The 8406-nt window shown below is 49.1% G+C and overlaps 1 long non-coding RNA gene across 1 annotated transcript; it reads left to right on the forward strand.

The window, feature by feature from the left end:
- The first annotated feature begins 864 nt into the window (after positions 1-864).
- LOC135908007 (uncharacterized) lies at positions 865-3399 on the forward strand. The gene is made up of 2 exons (XR_010566156.2): positions 865-1039; positions 1582-3399. It is a non-coding gene; the product is annotated as an uncharacterized lncRNA (long non-coding RNA).
- The last annotated feature ends 5007 nt before the right edge of the window (positions 3400-8406 follow it).

Below are 8406 nucleotides of genomic sequence, written 5' to 3' on the forward strand. Positions count from 1 at the left end.
AGTCGCTGTTTTGCAAAATTTTGTAGGCAAGGTACGGTATGTGCCCCTGCTCAATATTGCGGCAGGCACCCCTCGAGTCAGTGATGATGACCCTTGAGTGTTGATCTGCGGCGGCTAGCGCGATGGCAACCACCTCCGCGTGTGTAATGCCATCGCGCTAGCCGCCGCAGATCAACACTCAAGGGTCATCATCACTGACTCGAGGGGTGCCTGCCGCAATATTGAGCAGGGGCACATACCGTACCTTGCCTACAAAATTTTGCAAAACAGCGACTATCTCGGTGCCCCCTCGCACCGTACGATTATCTGGACTCCCGCTCACACGGGCCTCGAAGGAAACGAAACGGCCGATGCCGTCGCCCGCGCGCTCACTTTCCGGGCATCACCTTCGTCCCCCACCGATCCGGACCCCGAACCCAATCCCGCCTATACTTTCAAAGAGATCGTTCAGCTCTACCAATCTGACCATGCCATCTATCCCAAGCCCTGTAAGGGCCTCACAAAGGCGGAGGAGCGCATTCTCCTTCGCCTTTATACCAAAACTCTGCTGTGCCCGGCAGCCTTAAAATACTTTGACCCCGCTTGCACGGGGGAGTGCCAGCACTGTGGGGAAAAGTCCTCAGACATTTTCCACATGGTATGGGCATGTCAAAAAACCCCAAATCTCACCCCCCTACCCAACCCTTCCCGGGAGGACTGGGAGGCAGCCCTGCTCGGCTGCTCTGACCTGACGGCCCAACGGGCCTTGGTCGAGCGGGCCCGGGCGGCGGCCGACGCCAATGGGCTCCCGTAAGGGGGAGCCCACCTAGTGTTGATGCAACACCTATCTAAATAAATGTTTTTCAGACAGACAGACAGACCATGCGAGTGCTGGCCTCTAGGATGAAACTTGGCCTGCGAAAAAGGCGCGAAGGCGAGCGTTTCGCGCGTTTATTGTGAGTGCGGAGGCGCCATTTTCAGTTGTCACTACGGCTGCGCAAGGTGGTCAAGGCTTGTTTCTTTCTCCTGAGCTCCTGGCCGGGTTGGCCCCGCAGTAAAGGTAAGATGAAGCGTGCCTGGACTTTATACTGTACCATGTGTTGTCGGTGTGGTCTACAGGCCACATATGCGCAGTAGTTCGCGTGAGCGCCTTTCTTTTAGTCGCACATATGCAAGGAGGTGCTGCTGTACGCGATTGCTTGCGGTCGCATATGTTGCTGGGAGCTGCTACTCACTATTGATACGGTGTAGTGCGCGTAAAGTATGCAGAAAGCTCGCAAGAGATTTGCTGAAGAGAAAGCGGCACGGGAGACGAAAAAATCCCTTCAACTTCTCCATTCTGCGTGCACCGGGCAGGAGTGTTCTTCGACCGAGCAGCCGAGCGCCAATACCACTGAACCACTGCTGCGGGCTAGAATACTTGTGACCTTAAAACTCCTTTTCTGGTGTATTGGCTGGAGTAGTGCCTTCATAGACTGCAGTTGATCATTTGATATTGTAACATTATTTGTGCACAATTTTGTGCTTAAATTCATTGTTTTCACAGTTTTCTTCTCCATTGAATGACTGATTTACAATGCTGATATTTATGTCACTTTTCAGATTCTGAGTGACAAAAGGGTGTGAAATAGAAGGCATCAAGGCATCAGTGGGCATTTTGTCTTCACTGAGTACTTCAATGAGTGAAGGGCAGCCAGTCAGTCCACTGCAGTCTTTCTTTCTCGCAAGTCATGGCTGCATGCTTCTGAACGGCCTTTTTTGTGTGTATCGATCTTAATAGATTTGCTGTTGACATGTCTCCTTTCTTGTAGTCCTCTCACTATATTTCTATTATTTTGTAATCGATTCCATTGCAGTATTTTTGTCAGTCTTATGCGGCTACTTCCGTTGCAGTTTGTGTTACCACTAATGAAAGCTGAACTATCTGGTAAATGTTCACACTTTTGCATACAGCACAACATGCATAAATGCACAGTACCACTTGTGTGTACTTCCTGTTGTCCATTGTCATGTTACGCGGTATTGTAGGAACCATGCTAAAGTGTAAGCTTACTACCATCTCAATTCAAGTGATGGCTAAGTTCTAGTGTGTTGCAAGGTGAGGCTACGAAACAGTTTGATTACATTTTATTATGCCTCTTTTGTGTTACGATGTGGCCGTGAGTCGGAAAGGCTGCACTATATTGAGCAGTACTGCATGAGGACTCCAGTTTCAGTATATATCAACCGTTCCGTTCATTGCTATTTACTTCTTTTCCTCAGGAAGAGGTGGCAGGGCTACTAGCATGTAGCAAGTCAATGCTACACATATTTCACATTTAACCATTCTGTGTCACTTCCAGATTTATGTTTATTTGTAACAAACAATAATTTCCTTGATAGTTATTTCACTGTGAAGTATTTATCATTTATGCTGGTCTTTGCTGGCGGCAAAAAGTCTGCTCTCTTCTAGTCGTTTTACTTTTATGCGTAGCGTTGTATTTGTTTTCTTGCTGTCAGCCCAGAGTTTTTATCTAGTACATAGCGAGAATCACTGTTTCAGTTCTTATTTGCATTTTGTTTTACTGTGACTTACTTTTTCGAGAAGAAACAGTATTTTATTTGTAGTTCATTGCAAGTTTGTCACATTTCAGCTACTGTTTGCATAGTTTTGTTCATATGCATGTGTAAACCAAGCAGGGATCATTTGCCGTTTCCAAGGTATTGCTAGAATATGAAAAAAAAAAGGCGCAGTCCAGATAATTTATGTCTCAGCTGTGTGATATTTTAGGTGTGAGGATTGCTAGTACCTTTATGTTCCTTGTATACTCATTACTGAATGTAGTGAAACGCGATAGCGTACTAATCGCCAACTTTTTTTTCGGGGCTAGGAGCCTCACCTCAAGACTCATTCACGCTAATGAAACAGTGAATGCCTGCGCTCTGTTGCTGTCTCGTATACCATGTGGCATTCTGAGCTTTTTTCTCATGCTCCCTGATGTCAAGGTGAAGAATAATCGTACTATAGTGAAAGAAGTGTACCATGCTTTTGAAGTACCCTGAGTGCTACACCTGGCCCTGCCCACCTCAATTGATGTTTCTAAAGATATACTACCGATAGTGGTGCTTAGTAAACACTCTTATATTATGTGATCACATCTCACTCTTGTAGCCCTTGGGGGCTGGAAATTTTAATGTACTGCTGTAAAAGCTGTCACCTGCAGACTTTGTCTTAGTTTGTGCTAATAAGTTGTTGGCTTTTATTATAATGTAGTACTGTCACATATTCTTTCTCTGAATGTTACAGGTTTGCAGTATATCAATTGTCTCGTGACCAGTTCTGTGTTTGAGTACTTGTAACACTTGCATCACTATACCGGCTCTCCATGTATTAAATCGAGTTTTTGTAATGGAAATGAATAAAAATTTCTGTGAAAGTGATTGTCCATTTTATGTAAACTTAGCTTGCTTTGGAATCTTTGTTCCATGGGTGCAAGTTGTATTTTCATTGGTGCATGTCAGTATACTGCATCATCTTTGCAGCACAGATTCTACACAAAGCCAATGTTTACGCTAACTGTGCTATTCAGCCCATTTAAATAAAAATGAACATCCTGCAGACATCCCTTAATGGTTCGTCGTACGGATGTCTGACGGACGTTTAGCAATGAAAACCTAGACAAATTCTTGCGTCCGAGGAACATCCGTATATCCGTTCTAGACATCCACGGGACACCCCTCGGACTGCCAATTAGTATGCGCCTGCTAGTCCTGTGGATGTCCGCCGTACGCCCTTAGGCGATCTGCGGACGTCCTATGGATGACCAAGATATCCAGAAGTGGTAGTCCAGTAGACGTCCAGAGGAGTTCGAATGCCCATTGGGCAGTTTGTTCCAACGCTTCACAGTGGCCAATGAAATGCAATGTTCCATGTACACGGCAGCCATACGGCGACTAATTTCCTTTTGGGAAACACCTTCAGCTGTCAAAAACCTGACGGCACCACGCTGCTCAACTTCTGGAGAGTCCATTACGGCACGCAACCATGTTCAACCCAGTGTAGACTAGCTTGAGAGTGTCTTCTTCTTTCATTCCGTATCTCTTTTGGGAGACCCTATTGATCATGCGGCCCACCTGTTCCGCCGCATTGCTCAGCAGGCTAATGGTGTGGCTGCACTTCCGGCTGCCTTGTATAGCCACATGCCCAGGATCCTAAACATGTTCTTCTCCGGGATGTTGTGTCCCTCGAGGGTCACCACCAGTGTCGCTTGCGTTGGGACCCGAGTCACGTACTGCCGTACCACGTGACGACCAAGGCAGAAAGAGAGCAAGCAGACACCGTCTTCAGGAAGGCGTACAAGACGGCTCTGCGTCTACCCAACACGTCGAACGAGAAGTTGCTCCAGCTGGGCATCAGCAACACCTTCAGCGAGCTCGCCGAGGCTCTGCTGGGTACGCAAACCGCGAGACTCAGAGGCACCCCTACGGGACGAGCGCTCCTGAGGAGGTTGGGTCGGGATACGAGCGGACTGACAGACAGATACGCGGACGTACCGGACCACCTCATGAAAACCATTAATGTGGGACCACTGCCAAAAAATATGGATCCCTACCTACACGAAAACAGGCGAAAAGCTAGGGCCGAATACGTTGAGAGAACGCTAGCCCAGCTAGACAATACAGTATACACGGACGCCGCCGTATATCCACACGGAAGATAACGCGTGGCCGCGACGGTAGTGGTTAACAAGGAAGGAAACCCGATCACGTATATGCCACGGCAAAGGTCGCTGGCACAGCGGAGGCCGAGGAGATTGCAGTAGCGCTGGCGGCAGCGGAAGGTTATAGAACAGGCCGATCTCTCAACATACTGACGGACTCAAAAGAGGTGTGCAGGAACTACACGAGGGGCAGAATCAGCAAAACTGCCCTCAGAATACTCAGCGGAGCCACCTCCGCCGAGAAGGAAAAGCTCAGGCACAGCCTAATCTGGATCCCGGGTCACGTAGGCATAGGGGGGGACGAAAGGGCGGAGAGCCTAGCTCGAGGCGAAGCGTTCCGAGCAGGGCGGTCGAATGCCCCGAAGACCCACCTACAGGCTTGCGAGGGGGGATGCGCCGAGACCCTGAACTTACATGGAGGAACTAGAATTAGATATCCGCCATCACACAAAGCGCTCACAAAGGAGGAAGCGACCAGCTGGCGCAGACTACAAACAAACTCCTTCCCCAACTTACCCGTGCTTGAAGATGTTTCCGACACAATACAGGGCCACCTGCCCTTGGTGCGGTGCCACACCTACACTCTACCACATCACCTGGGAGTGCGAACGCAACAAAGCATTCCACAAACACGAACAACCGAGTGCGGAGCAATGGGAGAGTCGGCTCACCAGCAGCGAGCTCACGGCCCAAAGGATCCTAGTGCAGCACGCGAGCGATGCAGCACGACTCAGTGGAGCCTTGGAATAGGGGCCCACCCTTGCTGAAGAGAAGTCTCAAGTCGCCAGCGCCAAGAAGATGAAGACGACAGAGACCTTGTAACCGCGAAACTCTTGAAAGACTCAATAAAGGTTTTCACTCGCTCACTCACTCACTCACTCACTCAACCCAGTGTATGAGAGCATTAAAGAACATTTATCCTCACACCTGCGTGTCACTTTTGCAAATGAGAGATGCCTGTGTGCTACGCGCAGGCCTTGCAGATAATGAACAGAACCATAATTGCGCGGAGTGGGTAGGCTCACTTTCATTTGACTCGCCCTCGTACATTAGAAATGCGAAGATGCAATGTAATAAACAAATGCGATGATACAGCTTGATAAAGAGCAAAAAAGTGCCACTGGAAATGAAGTTCACTGCACGTATACACAAAACCTCGCAACAAGATATTTAAAGATACGTATAAGTCTCCAATAAATCTACGTGTCTAAGAAAAAGTCACGGTATATAATGCGTCAAACGAGCAAATAAACATGTTGCGTAATCACAGATTCACAGAATCCTAGATCCCGCCCCCATTCCATCCACTCCCCCCGATGTATCGCGCGCGACGGAAGGCGGCGCGCTTGCTCCTCACTTTTCTCCCTTGCGCACACAAGACTGAGCCACTATCGTCGGCTCACTAAAACCCCTCAATCTCCCAAAGTAGCGCCATTCACTTCCCTCCTCCTCCGCTCGGCGCGGCCTCGACGGTGGCGCCGCCGGTGGTGGGCCTGCCGTAGCAGACTACGGCTAACACGCTACGGGAGGAAATCCGCGGAAAAGTTCGTTCGAGTCCTGCGGAGCAGTTTTTTCAATCTAGATCTTGCTTTGTCAGTCGGTAACTGGCCTTAAGAATGTCGTGTCGGATTTGCGGAAGAAATAGAGAAAAGCACTATTATTCAAGGCGCATTTAAGGCGTAAAGCGCGCGCACGTTGAAAGTTCGTGTTGCTGAAACACGACAAAAGCACGCGGTGTGCTCAGACATGCGAGTAATTACCAGAGTTTCAGGTTTTGACAGCGTGAAAGTATGTGCACGTGGTTTCGTATGTTAATTTACGTACCTGCAGGATGCTTTTGTTCGGCCGGCGCGTGAGAGATTCCGACTGTCTGCGGTTAGCAATGCCTGGCAGCAGGGCCGTTTCTGTTCCGCGCCTTTTACAGATGTACGTAGCTCATGCACAGGTTGTGGTGGCCATGAGCAACGTTTTCACACATAGGCGGTATAGATAATTTGAACAACGTACCAGCATATGAAATCGTTATTTATTTATTACAGTGCAAATGGTTAGAATTTGGTAGAAAAAAAAGAAGGAACTTGATGGGACAACTGGAAAGAGGTTCAGAAAATAATTATCCCCCTCCCCTCATTGGCACCAGCAACACTCTTGTTGTAGTGCTAATTTTATCTCTGTATACTACGTGCGTCTGTATTCTTTTCCGTTGTAAGTTTTCACAAGGAATCAGTGTTGCGTTAACTGGAACAGTCAAGGCACACAAGACAGAAAAAATGTTGATTCTTGGGTTTTACATCCCAACACCACGATCTCATAAGGCACGCCATAATGGGGGCTCCGGATTAATTTTTTTCCAGCTGGGGTTCTTTAACGCGCCCCCAATGCACTGGACACGGGCCCGTTTTGACACGGGCGTCAAAAGAAGAGGTTGGAGGAGCCGTGGCACTTACTTCACAAAGCCGCGCGTTCTTTGCCACTTGCTCGAAGTCAGCCCGCCCGATCTTGTGAATCCACACTTTTCTTCGTTTTGCGTTGCGCCCGGCGGATGGTAAAGCAAAAAGCTTTTTGCCGTCACTGGGTCTGTTGTGGCAACCGTAGGCGCAGCAGCACGGCATCGCAATTAAGCACTCGGCCCTAACACATTGTATAAAACTACCGCGCTCCTTCAAACCGCCTGCCGTACTTTCGTCGCGTAGGCCCGAGAATGGGGCTCGCAGCGCGCTGGAAAGAAAAGATATACAAAAGCGCGGCGCTTGCTCTGCGCCGGAAATAAAAAAATATACAAAAGCGCGGGGCATGCTTTCACGTGACACAGATTGGCCAATGGGGGAGCGGAGGAGGCTGGGGCGACAGGAGGGGTGGAGGAGGAAGCGCCTGGGTGAGCGGGGTGGCGGAAAGATCTAAGAATGGCGCTACTTTTGGAAAATTGAGGGGCTTTACGGCTCACCCATTCCGGCCCCCCACCCCCCACACGCTTTCACTCGCACATACAGCATGCGGTGCGGGGTCACGATGTTATCGCACTTGGACTTTATGCGGAACATGAGGGCGACGGCGACGGCAGGAATGCGCCTAGAGTGTCCATATAATTGCTATCGCAATAATATATAAGAGTATCCGGCAGCTGAAGCGTCCCATGGCCCATTACTTTCCGCAAAAGAAGTAACAAAATAGCACTTTCACCATGCGACAATTCGCTGCACCGCAACAACGCTTCTTTTTTCCCTTATGTGGGGCGGGGGCACCGTAATGAAAAAAAAAAAACGCAAAGTATGTTGGTCACAATAGAATGCCTACTTTGGGCAACTGATATGGCTATTAAAGGAATATCGAAGAAAACACGAGACGCTTGGTCCACCAAGAACCATGCGCATACTGCCCGGTATCCTACACCGGCGAGACAAGACTTTCTGGAGAGGTTGCGCTCAAGCGAACGCGCTGCAATCCGTCGAGTCCCCACAGTGATGGCGGCTAGCGACCATTGTTTCTTTTTCTCGTCTGCTAGCTAGAAAGCGTCCAAAGCTCTGCCAGGCCAAAATGCACTCGGCCAGAGAAAACCGAACGCGCACCGAAGTGCGCCGCGCGGTGGTCGGGGCAACACGAGAAAAACGCATGCGCTCTGGCTGGCTCTGGCAGCGCGCGGGTACGGGAGCGAGAACAAAAAAATTGAAGAGGCTCAATGTGTCCTCGCGATTAAAAGTCAAAGTAGAAAAAATAAATAAGAACGAAG

This window comes from Dermacentor albipictus, chromosome 1 (assembly GCF_038994185.2).
Source record: "Dermacentor albipictus isolate Rhodes 1998 colony chromosome 1, USDA_Dalb.pri_finalv2, whole genome shotgun sequence".
NCBI classification, from domain to species: domain Eukaryota; kingdom Metazoa; phylum Arthropoda; class Arachnida; order Ixodida; family Ixodidae; genus Dermacentor; species Dermacentor albipictus.